This window comes from Balaenoptera acutorostrata, chromosome 1, assembly GCF_949987535.1.
Source record: "Balaenoptera acutorostrata chromosome 1, mBalAcu1.1, whole genome shotgun sequence".
NCBI classification, from domain to species: Eukaryota; Metazoa; Chordata; class Mammalia; order Artiodactyla; family Balaenopteridae; genus Balaenoptera; species Balaenoptera acutorostrata.
This window is the reverse complement of record NC_080064.1, coordinates 163492655-163506218: the sequence shown is the minus strand read 5'-3', so window position 1 is coordinate 163506218 and position 13564 is coordinate 163492655. Positions and strand designations below refer to the sequence as shown.

The 13564-nt window shown below is 38.4% G+C and overlaps 1 protein-coding gene across 10 annotated transcripts in view; it reads left to right on the top strand.

Moving 5' to 3' along the window:
• The window catches only part of LOC130707327 (cyclin-Y-like protein 1), a 293323-nt gene that overhangs the window by 128141 nt on the left and 151618 nt on the right, over nt 1–13564 (top strand). The gene's annotated exons all lie outside the window — the stretch shown is intronic.

Sequence of the window (13564 nt, the reverse complement as noted above, 5' to 3'; positions counted from 1 at the left end):
GGGACTTAAATTCTATTATAAAGAGTTTGTAACAATGGTATTAAAATTGTTGCTTTCAGTTGGGGATAACAACAACAGACACAAAATAATAACAATGAGCATGTATTCCGTGCTAAACGAGTTGCCTAAGTTCACACAGCAGATGAGGGCAGAGCCAGGAACTGAACCCAAATAGATTCTAGAATTCACTCAAGTCTCCCACCCAAATCAAAGTTCCTGAAATCTTTGTATATTTCAGTATGTCTAGTGAAACTAACATTTTAGCTTGGAGATGGAGAAAAATTGTTCTTCTCTGTGGGAGGCCTAGGTTTAGTTTTTGGTTTGTTTTTAATATATTTCTGTATATGTATGTGCTTTGTAGATGTGCATTTTATATACTGCATTTAGGTTTTACTGTTTCCTTCTCTTCAGAAAATTTGCCAGAGTTTAAAATAAATATGATAATTTTATACAGTAACAAAATGGAAATATGGTCATTGAAGTTTGAAAGAATATGAGGTAAATTAAATATTTAAATGTACTGTTTCTGTTGAGTCATAGACTGTACCTTGTTCCTGGGGTCAGCCTTATGAGTTTGTATAATTTGTTGTTACTGGAGATCACCTATTTTTTTATAGGCTATTTTTTTTTTTTTTAGTAAATTTATTTATTTATTTATTTTTGGCTGCATTGGGTCTTCATTGCTGTGCGTGGGTTTTCTCTAGTCGCGGGGAGCCGGGGCCACTCCTCGCCGTGGTGCGCGGGCCTCTCATTGTGGTGGCTTCTCTTGTTGTGGAGCACAGGCCCTAGGCACATGGGCTTCAGTAGTTGTGGCGCACGGGCTTAGTTGCTCCACGGCATGTGGGATCTTCCCGGACCAGGGCTGGAACCCGTGTTTCCTGAACTGGCAGGCGGATTCCTAACCACTGCACCACCAGGGTAGTCCCGAGATCACCTCTTTTTTAACTTCTGAATCCAAGTAGATCCAAGTATTTATTCCTCATGAATGAACCAGAGCTTCAATTAGGTATGGCATCACCAGATCTCATAATTTTTCCTGGCTTGTTCTTTTTTTTTTTTTTTTTTAAATTTTATAGCTACTTTATTTATTTATTTATTTATTTTTGGCTGTGCTGGGTCTTCGGTTCGTGCGAGGGCTTTCTCTGGTTACGGCAAGTGGGGGCCACTCTTCATCGCAGTGCGGGGACCGCTCTTCATCGCGGTGCGCGGGCCTTTCACTATCGCGGCCCCTCCCGTTGCGGGGCACAGGCTCCAGACGCGCAGGCTCAGTAGCTGTGGCTCACGGGCCCAGCTGCTCCGTGGCATGTGGGATCTTCCCAGACCAGGGCTCGAACCCGTGTCCCCTGCATTAGCAGGCAGATTCTCAACCACTGCGCCACCAGGGAAGCCCCTGGCTTGTTCTTATTCCAAGATTTTAACTGTGAACAATGTCATAGGAAGATGAATGAATCAGATTATATTTGGGTACGTGGAATTCATGCTATTTTTCTCTTGTCCACTAAGAATTAACTCCTCCACTGACTAGGAACTAAGAAGATTCTCCCAAAGTCTTCTCATCCTCAAGTTGAAAAATAATTGTAAACAAGCGTGTAACTTTATCATTAAAGCCTTATGGAAAGAGGACCAAGATATTTTGCCAAGTATAAAAATAAAATAGAAAACAGATTGCCTGCAGCAACATGGATGGACCTAGAGATTATCATACTAAGTGAAGTAAGTCAGAGAGAGAAAGACAAAAATCATATGATATATCACTTATGTGTGGAATCTAATAAAATGACACAAATGAACTTATTTACAAAACAGAAACAGACTCACAGACACAGAAAACTAACCTGCGGTTACCAAAGGGGAAATTGAGGGGGGAGGGATAAATTAGGAGTTTGAGATTAACAGATACACACTACTATATATAAAATAGATAAACAACAAGGACCTACTCTATAGCACAGGGAACTATATTCAATATCTTGTAATAGCCTATAATAGAAAAGAATCTAAAAAAGATATATATATATGTGTGTGTGTGTATATATATATATATATATACATATACATATATATATACATATATATGTATATATATATATACAACTGAATCACTTTGCTGTACACCTGAAACTAACACAACATTGTAAATCAACTTTAATTCAATAATTAAAAAAAGAAAACAAATTGCCTAGTAGGATGATTCAATTTACATATAAATATATTTTATATAAAATATGCTTATATTGCATTTATATTAAATAAAAAAATTATACAAATTTGTACTGTAATAATTTATATTAATACACACACATTAGGATGGTATATGCATGGAGAAACAGAAGGAAGGATAATGATTGGTACCAGTGTTAACACTAGTGAAAAAAAGTCAGGGTAGGGAGTACTTTTCTTGTTTACTCTATAGCTTTTGGCACTGTTCGGATTTTTCCACAGTGAACATGTTTTGCATTTATAATCCATTTCCTAAATATTTATTAAGTTCCTCTCACGTGCCAAGCACTATCCTAGGCTCCAGTGATGCCGCAGTGAAAACGACAGACGTGGTTCCTCTTGCTAGAAGAAAGCTTATGTGGAAGATACTAAAAGGATAACAATTTTAACAAAGGAAAACATATGAATAATAATCCAATGATAACTGCCCAACCCATATGACAAAGAGTTTTCCTCTGAGTTAGGACAGTGGTGATAGCTGACTTTCTTGTGGTGGAAACATTACCTTAGTAATTGCCTTAAACCCCATAGCAGAGTAGCAAACAAAACATATTTCAGAGTGTAACAAGTGATTGACAATCATATTTTTGGTCTTAATTATCTTTATATTGCCACTTAGTTGAGCTGTAGAGACTCAAACCAAACTTAACACTCATTCGAAAAGGCTTAATTTAGAGTTTGGACTTGAGGAATCGTTATTTTCCAAAAGCAAATCAATGTTTTAAAAATGTTATAAAAGTAATGTATCAATTAACACTTTGAATGGGTGTGTCCTAGATTTGGATTTTATTGTCAAAAACTAAAATACATGGAGATACGCCTCCATGTCCAGGGAAATAGGATTGTTTTGATCAGTTTGATTTTGCTGCTACAGTGTACTCACCTATTTGCCCTTCCAGGTTTAAGGAGGAAGTAGAAAACATATTTTCCCCTAAATAATTTTCCCCATTGTGTTTTCAAGCAGGAACAATCTTGAAGGGTGGTTAGAGTGACTGAAAAGGTGTGAACTGCGTTTAATTAAACATTGTTGGTGAAAGTAAATAGGACGGGTGCTTATCTATAATTCACACCTCTTCAGTTGCTGTTATCAAGCCTTTAGAGGGACTGTTTTCAAGGGAATTGCTGCTGTTGCTGATATACTCAAAAAATAATTTATTTTCCTTTACTTCCTCGTGCCCACTTTGGTGGAAAAATATCTCTAAGCCCCTTCCCCCAAATAGAAAGGAGATGATAGTTATGAGTAAATATGGAATACTCTTTTTCTTGTGTCCTTAAAAAAATACAGTGAAATATTGCATTACACCCTGCATATAAATGCACAGTTACGTTTGGCCATCTTCTTGGCTCAAGGCTTACCTTCTCAGCCTGGAGAGAATGATACTGTCTTAAATGTATCTTTATGGATGGAGAGGGGTTTCAGTCCCATGCAGTATGTCAGAGATCATGATGTTGTAAATCTATTCCAGTGTAAACCTGTTCAATTCGATCACCGGTCCGTAATAATATTTGTCTCTACAACCCCCGTGTCGGCCACAGCAGTCCATACAGGCTGATGGTACAGCAGGTCGGGAAATTGACAGACCAAATCTATTTAAACAGAAAACAACATGAGTTCCAGAATCTGAAATGAAATCAGATTTCAACAGCTTTGATGGGAATCTTCTTTCCTTTCACAGGTATTTTTATTCACCTAGCCATGTGCATCTTCGATAAAATGCTGCTTGAGGGAAATGAAGATGTTTTCATTAAAAAGGGCGTTTATAGAAAGATGAGACTTTCACTCTTTTAAAAATAATGTCTTGGTTTTACTGACTGGCATTTCTACTAAGGATGTGAGGTACAAAATGGAAGTGGTGGCTTAGCGGGTAAACAACTCCAGTTACATCACAGTGTGTGTTATTAAATTCCTATAAGACGTGGCTTCTCATTAGTCAGCACCAGGATCATATCCAGATGAGCGATGTTTGGTTTTAATATTAGAATTTTTGAATCAAAAAATTGTTACCAGTGGAAGCAAAGAAACAGTTGTGTGGGGAAAACAACAAAATGCAACAACATAAAACTGTGAGAAGTACAGTTAAAAAAAATGGTACTTTGTTCAAATCCAAGTGGTTGCACCATTCCGCATCCTGAAAAATCCCCTTCGCTTTTTCTGGGCTCTACTTTCTGCCAAGCCTCACGAATGATGGGCCAGCATTATTTTTTCGGCATGATACCATACTGTAAGTCAGAGAAAACCCATCTGTTACAAGATACCTAGTCTCAACATTCCCTTCTCATTGTTTTCAGGTATTGTTTATGTGAAGGAAAAAACAAGAACTAATCAGCGTGCACCTATAAATCTGGTCAAGATTTATTTTTATTTTGATCTTTCTCCTTAGTTGTTTAAAGGCTATTGTAGGACATACCGGTTCTGTTTTCTGTCAGTGGCAAACAGATATTTTATGAAAGCAATAATTATTTTATTTATGTATAGAATTCACGGATCAAAAGATTGAAGAAAGGCTTTTTGCTCTTTATTGGCGTGATGGGTTTCACCTTGGCAACTCAAGTATTTTTCTTTGACTCTTGCACATGAGAGCAAGAGATGCACATTTGTGTGCAATATTATATTCCCCAGCCAGGCCAGCCTGCATGCCATAGTACAGATGAATCCAGGCAGCCTGGCGGACTGGTTTAGTTATTTCATGCCAAGAAATTGTGCTTTTCACTTCGCCTTTAAAAAGATGGTTACTTAACCTTTCTAATCATCACTTTCATCATTTGCAAAATGGTAGTGGCAATAATAGTATTTGCAAATAAAATGTTGTTGTGAATAGCCAATAAGATACTGCAGGTTAGGTGCTCAGCATACCATGTGACCCAGAGCAAGGACCAGATCAAGGTTAGCTATTGTTGCTGGAGACGGTAGGGGTCAAGCTTTAAGGTCAGGTGGAGCTAGATTCAAGCCCTGGCTCTGTCTCCTCCTGGACCTGGGGCAAGGTATATGACCTCTAGGACTCACTTGCTTCAACCTATTTATTTATAAATATGGAACTTAATCCTTTGTCTACCAAAGAAAATGGACAAATCACACACCTTTTCAAACGTGCAAGAAGAAATATAAGAATTCTACTAACCTCATAGGTACATTAAATTTTACTGAGGTGACATTGATATCAGACCATCGTGGAAAAAAAATCAGAGGAGAGAAATAAGTTTTAGCACACCTCCATAAATATTAAGTGAGCTTCTCCCATGTGTCTGGCAAAACATTGTGTTTTGGCTTTTAATTCTGATTTTCCACAACCTTGCATTGTGATTTTAAGCAAGTCCATTCAACTCTGCCTTCATTTCCATATGTGCCGGAGAGCAGTTAGACTACTTTCTTTCTCATCTCTTCTATTCTAAAATTCTATAAGTTTTGTTAAAAATGATACAATGTCTCTAGAAACATAGTACCAATATATGACACAAAGATACTTATAATTATTACTGCTGCTGCTAACTGTATCCATAAGTTTGAAAATACAATAAGAACTATGATTCGATAGACATGGCGAGTGAATTGTGCTACTTTGTCAATTTTGTCTTAACTGAATAATTCTTTGGATGCTTTGCATCTTTCTAGAAAAGCAGGAGGTACATACCTCCTGGTCAGATATATTTGAAGTTTTGTTGTTAGATTTTTAAAATAAAAACATTGCCATAAGTGGGAAAGGAGAAGAGCGAGTTTATATAATTTTAAGTGCCTTCTGAATACTTCCTTTGGGGGAAAATGAGTCATTAAAACAAACAAAACACATAACTATGTTATGTGTTTTGTCGATAACCGTATTTACCTTTCATACCTGATTTGACATCTTTAAAGTAAGTTTCTATTCCAGAGGTGCTCAATATTTTCCTCCACTTTTTAAAAGTCTAAAAAATAGAAGGGTGAAGATTCTAGGCTGGCAATTTACAAGATATGGTATAATCGTGAGTCTTCCTGTTCAGGGTAAAGTCAAAGCAGTGGTTGGGAATCAGCATTTGAAATGTTATTCAGTGTGGAAAGGCACAGGATATTACGGTTTTATTATCACCTTAATACTCACTGTGAGGAAAATAGTGGGACCCTGGGTGTCAGATTCTCATTAATCAGATGAAGAACTCCAGGTTCAGAGAGTTTTAGTAACTTACCCAAGGTCCCATTGCATATCAGTGGGAGTGAGATGAAAGTCAGGTATGTCATATTCTCAGGCTCCTCCTGTAGCTCTATCAAGCCATGTTGCAGGCTTGGCCCATAAAGGGGTCTTTCCTGCTCCAGCTGTGGGTCGATTGCCCACCATCTCAGTATAGCAGGCCAGTAGTGGCCCGAAATATTCATTTAAGGGTGGAGAAAATGGGAAACAGTGCTGGCACTCCCAGGAAGCAGCAGAACTTGTGGGCTTAACAAGGGGTTTGTGCCTAAGATACATGCATAAATGGCGTTCCTAAGGAAGGGGCTTTTCCTTAGGATTCTGAATGGGGAAACCAGACTTTTCACCTGGAGTTTAATGAGGCCACTGCAGATACAGATAATGGTGGGGATCGGCCCGGGAAAGGTCTTTACAGGATAACTGAGCAGCTAGAATATTGCGCATAGAGTGAGTTGGAGAAGGCATTGTGTATCAGGAGCTGTGGAGGTGAGAATGGCAAGGTTAAAGATACTGCATAGAGGGACTTGCCTGGTGGCACAGTGGTTAAGAATCTGCCTGCCAGTGCAGGGGACACAGGTTTGAGGCCTGGTCCGGGAAGGTCCCACATGCCATGGAACAACTAAGCCTGTGCACCACAACTACTGAGCCTGTGCTCTAGAGCCTGTGAGCCACAACTACTGAGCCCATGTGCCACAACTACTGAAGCCCAGGTGCCTAGAGCCTGTGCTCCACAACAAGAGAAGCCCCTGCTCACCGCAACTAGAGAAATCCCACACGCAGCAACGAAGACCCAACGCAGCCAAAAATAAAATTAATTAATTAATTAATTTAAAAAAAAGATACTGCATAGAACAATGCATTCAGGTCCGTTCATTTTGGTCAAGCTGAGTTAGTGTCTGTTTCTAGATAGGTCCCTGGGAAAGAAATTAACCTGAAAAAGTATGAAGATCTAGAATGATCTTTCATTTTCATTTCTTGGTTCTCTAGTACCTTAAAAGGCTCATGCCATCTATGCCCTGCTTAAATCTTTTGGCTTGCCAAATCATTTAAAATCCATCGAGCATTGCCAGTCTGTGTAGAAGGGAAGGCCCTCATCTTTTGCTCTCTCTCATCGATTAATAAGACCTACCTCATATTTAGAGAATCTTTGAGTGGAAAAAATGATAGGAGTATAGAGGATCCCTCCGCAGTAGAGGATTCTTTGTGCAGAGACCCTATTTATTCTGAGCTATTTTATCATAATCCATAGTGTATACTTCCTATTTCTACTTTTTAGTTTGGAGAAGGCATTGTGTGTGTGTGTGTGTGTGTACACATATATACATACATATGAGACAGAGCACAGATTATGCATTTATTCATTTAGCTGCCATTACATCTCTCCAATCAGTTGTCTTGAGCCCCCAGGTTATAAAGAAAAATTATCCCAGAACTGTTTTGCTGCAACTCCAGCTTGTGTTTTGATTTATATATGGCAGTGGGAACTCTGAGAGTCTTCTGGGTTTACCCTATCAGCAGAAGCAGCAAAGAGCAACTTACTTATCTAATTACCCTTCTGTTTCATATCTTCCATTTTAATAAAATGTTCATTTAAAGGCTGTAGCATTTTTCCAGGTAGATTCTCTTTAAAAAATACAAAAACTACTCAGCCCATTTATTAACAAACAGATTTGTTTTTGCTTACTTAAAGAACCTGCTTAGTGCAATTTATCCTAGCAAAATATCTTTTGTAAAAACCTCTGAAGAAGACATTGCCAAGGTGAATTTTTTTTCCCCCAAGTCTAATATCATTATGCTACCAAGTTGAAAACAGAAATTATTGGTAGGGAAATTTGGGTTCCTACTGCCTTCAAAAAGGAGAACAAAGAAAAGGAGAAAGCTTTAATGGTATTCAAGGAAAATATTTCTCTGTTAGATGACAGTTAATAGAACTGCATTGACCTCACTGGTATTTCTTGCACTCTCTGTTGTAATATTATCCTAAGAAGCTCCCTCATTAATGCAGAGTATTAAACAAAACTCTCAAGGTATAATGTAAGCAATAGCAAAGAGCACTGTTTTCGTGAGCTCTGTCTTGACATTAAGCTGTTGGGAATATACTTAAGGTGCCACGAAGACTTACTTCGTGTACAGGTACTGCACTACCAGATGGTGACTTTTTTGGGGTTTTTTTTGTCATGCTTTGTTGGTATGAAAGCCTGAATAGTCTTAAAATGAATAGCAAAGATTTTGAGGGTAGGAGTAATAACACTTATTCGTGAGAGCTCAATGTGCATTAGGCTATGTACTATGTGCTTTAGTTGGATTTTTATTTTTTTTTGTTAATCCTTATGGTGACCTCCAGAGGTGGGTATTTCCCCATTTCACAGAGGAAAGAAAAGCTTAGAGAGATTATGTTACTTGCCAAAGTTCTCACAATGCATGATGGAGTCTGGATTTTAGAGCAGGCGTTCTGGCTCTACTGCTTATGTTCTGTATTTGTTTAATACAGTAGGAATATTCTACTATATATTTAGCTTGGGATTCTTCAGCAGCTATGGGTATTATGAGATACTGAGCTCTTAAAAGATTACTTAAATAAACCAGTTTTTTTCCGAACCAGGGCTCACTTGATCGCTTTGAGTTCTTCACTTCATGTCCGGAAAGAGAATGAACTGTGTCGAAAGGCAGTTAAGTTTCCCATCACTATGAGAGATGATGTAGAGAACAATTTCAAGTGTCATGTGGGGATTAGACTAGAAGATCTTTCATGGTGACTTCGCACTATGAGATTCTTGAGATCTCAACATAAACTTTGGAATAAAGTTATAAACTGTGTGAATAAACATCAGTAACACTTAAGCTGTTCAGTTCCTGGGAACCCGATTTCGGGGGTCAAGCAGTGTGTGACATCTTATTTAAATCCCAATTGGAGCAGAGAGGAACGTTTTGTTTCGTGACATAGTTTTACTCTCTGGCTCCAGTTTTTAGTTAAGTGAAGTTCAGAACCAAATTCCTTATAAGTTTTGCTTTTGTAGAGAGCAGTGAATCTGAGTCACTGACTTTGAATACCATCTGCTTCAGTTGTTTTGAGGATGTGGCCATAGTGGACCTCTGGGATATTACAATCTTATCTGTTTTATAAATGGGGAAAATTGAAATACTAATGTTTTAAAGATTTGTCCATGACTCTGTATCTAACCCACGTGAGTCTTAGTCTATCACGTATTTCCTGTGGACCTTTGGTTCTCTGGAACCATTTTATATTTATATATTTTTTGAAAATAACAATTACATTAGAAATGAAGTGGAGAGATTCTCTCATGTGAACTTACCAAACACAGCACTGAGAATTATTGGAACTGAATACATCTATCCTTGCTCGCCACCTTAGTGTGAGAGAGGACAGAAAGATTGCAATTATAAGGAACGGTTCTCTTAGCTCCCTTCCTCGTGCTTTAATGGGAATACTATTAATAGTTAATCATTTATTTGATTGTCCTCATTTGTCATTTCCATTTGTGAATTTGAAATAGGAAGCCAGCATTTATCTAATATGCTACCAATTTTTATACCTTTTGGATTATTAAAAATCCCCAATGGATTTTGCCCCAAGGGGGAAAGAACCTGCTTCAACATTTGCTCTTACACGAGAAGTCTAGTGACAGCATGGTAAGTGGGGAGGGGAGGTCCCTGCCATATAGGACTCTGTTGGATGTGGAATTTTTCCCCACCAGCCTCCAGACAACAGATTTTTGTTCCTTTCCACCAATCCCCGCATATATCAACGTGACCCTGTTGTTCATGACATTGTGCTTAAATTTAATGTAAAGGAATTCTGGTATATATTTGAATAAGACCCGTTTAATGAAGAGCTCCATGGTTTTATTTCCTTTGGGCACCATTCCTAACGTGTTAGTTACCGTGCTTGTTGAGGCTACGCAGAATTCTGCTCCCTCTGTGTTATCCAAGGCATCAGACATGATTTCGTTCACTTTGAAGTCTCCCTCAAAAGAAATCGAGCACTGGCTATTTCTTGAGAGATTGTTCTGGAGTTTTGCGTCTCTCTCTCTTAGTAGGTTGTCGAGCCACCAACCAGCTTCCCTGAGGCAAGCTGTCTGCAAAGGAATAAGCCAGCTGGCTTGGCCAAGGTTGATCAATGATGAGCGGCAGGCTGGGTTCCAGGTTCACAAAACCCACTCAGTGGAGAGTAGGTCAGCGGCTTCCCCAAAGCCAATTAGCTGGCAGAAGTCTGGGGTGCCTGGTGCTAGCCAAATTCCCTGAGCCTGATGGTACTGGTGGGGAGTCCATCCTTGGGCTTCCTGGCAAACCAGACTTAAGTGAATGGCAGATTGTGCTGTTTGAGAGCCAGTGTGGCTTTGTGGCCACGAGAACAACTATCAGAGCCCTGCCACTCCCACCCAGCCTTCCCCGGGCAGACAGCACAGCCCAGGCGCCTTCGAAGCTGCTTCCCAGGTGCGGTGGAGCTCAGCTGAGTATCCACATCCTCATTTTGTTTTTACCTGACTTCAGCTTATATGCTTTTTAATATTGACGTGACTGTGAATCATGCCATTAAAAGAGAAGCACATGGAAATGATTTTGGAAGCAGGAAGCTTTATAGAGACCTTTGACAGGAGTGTTAGGATTTCCACTCTTAAAGCCCCAATTGTAAGAGCCCCTGCTTCTACACGGCGGTCGGGATATCATGGGCCCGATGTCAGAACCCAAAGGGAGGGTTTCTTAGTGATTGCCCTTGGGTTAACCTGTCTCTCCAAAAATGATGTGTATCTAAAGTCATAATCCCTTCCCTATTATTCTCAACGATTACATTTTCAACTGTGAAGTCTTTTCTACATAGGCTGCGTAGTCCTAGCTTTAGATGCCTGGGCTGTTGGATTAGCATTTTTTAGGTGTATTTGGGATGTGGGGAATTGAAGGAGTAGACTATGTAAGAATGAGATCATTTGCATTACCTTGTTTCACTTAGCATGTGTTTCTGCTTAGCTCGGTACTGATTTCTGGTTCTGTTTCTCAGTTCCAGCCAGCACGTTACCCACTTAGGAAGTGAAGTTCATTTTGCCCGGCCTGCCTCTCAGTTCTCAGCTACAAGTGTTTTCCTTGTGGCCTCCTGAGCCCTTATGTAGTGGCTTTTCTATGTCCAGTTAATTTCCCCCAATTAAACTTTTCCCTCATACCTGACTTTTTTGGGGCATACAACTTCCTCTTCCTTCCTCTGCCCACCCCCTGCCCCACCTTTTGAACATTCTTTTGTTCCAAAATTTCTTCTAAAAGCGAAGTTTCTTCACCACCATAGTGAGTTGCCATTTGGTGGTTTCCAAGCTTATGACCTCCATAATTATCCCCTCCCTATCCCACCCCCCCTCCCCCGGATTCACCCCCTGCTCCCTTAGACATTTATCTCCAGGCCTATTAAGTCTCTTCAGTATCAACATTATCATAATCATTAGTATATTTGAAGCCAATTAAGTGGCAATTACTCTGACCTTAGCCAGTCTTAGGTTATTATCAATTCATGCATAATTTGGAAATATTTGGAAGGAATGTGGATTCTGGCCTTATGGTCTAATCGGTGTAAATATTTCTATGTGCTGTCCAAGAAATACAGCCTGTTCATTATAACATCTAGAGTTGGGGTCGGGTTATTCCTCTGGAAGCTGCTTTCTAGCAACTTATGGACCAAAATCATACATATTCGCCAAACCCATCTTCAAACATTTATTCATCCACTTTTTATCCACCCGTTCAATGAATATTTTTGAGGCATGACTCCATACCAATCACTTTATTAATGCCAGGGTTAAAAAAGTGAACATGACAGACAAGTTTCTGCCCTCATGGAATTTATGATCCATCATCAATAATCATAAGCCTGATTATTTACAATTATATAGATTTTTCTCCCTTCTGAATTTTACCAGCCTTTATGTTGTTTCATACAACTTAGCATTTTAATTTCATGTAGGGAAGTAGAGTGTAAAGATGAAAAGCTCTGTGTCTCAGATCAGATGGGGTCTGTGACTGTGGATCGAGCCCTTGTAATGTGTCTAATGCAAAAGAAGAATTGAATGTTTAATGTTACTTAATTTTAGTTAAATTAAATAGCCCCATGTGGCTGGTGACCAACTTACTGGACAGTGCAGACATAGAATCTGAGTTCAATCCAAACTTTATTACGTACTTGCTTATTATTATTACTTATCTCAAACAAGTTGCTTTACCCGAATTTTTAAGCCTTATCTGTAAAATGGGGGGTTGTAATTCTCACTGCCTCAGAGGGTTGTTTTGAGGTTTAAATGAGGTAATAGTTGTAATATTCTTTGGCAAAGTGCCTAGTAAACAAATAAGAAATCAGAAAATATTGTGTTAATATCAATATTAATTGTTTTTATTCTATTTGTCACTTAGTATTTACCATAGAGCAAAGCATAAACAGCTTCAGAACAGGGACTCTATCTGTTTATATTTGAGTCTACCATGGCACCTAACATAACAACGATCACATAGTAGTTGCTCAATAACATATAACTGATGAATTATTTCTTCTTTTTTAGTCTACTTTAGTAGGCTTTGAGTTCCATTATTAAAACTTGAATATAGAAATAATTTTGTCATAAACAATGATTTTAGAAACAATTCCTGGGCTATCATCATATATAAATCATTTCTACATTTTCCTTTATATGTGTGTGACCATGACAGAAGAGTATTTCAGAAGTCACGTTGTACTGAATTTATATTGAATACCCTGATGATACAGCAATAGATATATCCTGTCTCAAAAAAAAAAAAGAAAAGAAGATGAGAAATACCATTGTTTTTCACCTGTCTTGCCCATAGACATTTCATATGTTAATGAATATAAATGAGAAAAGTAAGACCTATTTTTTAAATTGAAGTATAGTTGATTTACAATATTGTGTTAGTTTCAGGTGTACAGCAAAATATTAAGTTATACATATATATACTTTTTCGGCTTCTTTTCCATTACAGTTTATTACAAGATATTGAATGTAGCTCTCTGTGCTGTATAGTAGATCCTTACTGTTTATCTATTTTATATATAGTAGTATGTATCTCTTAATCCCAAACTCCTAATTTATCCCCTACCCCTTTCCCCTTTGGTAACCATAAGTTTGTTTTCTATATAAGACCCATTTTAAATAACTCATATAAATAACTTGCCT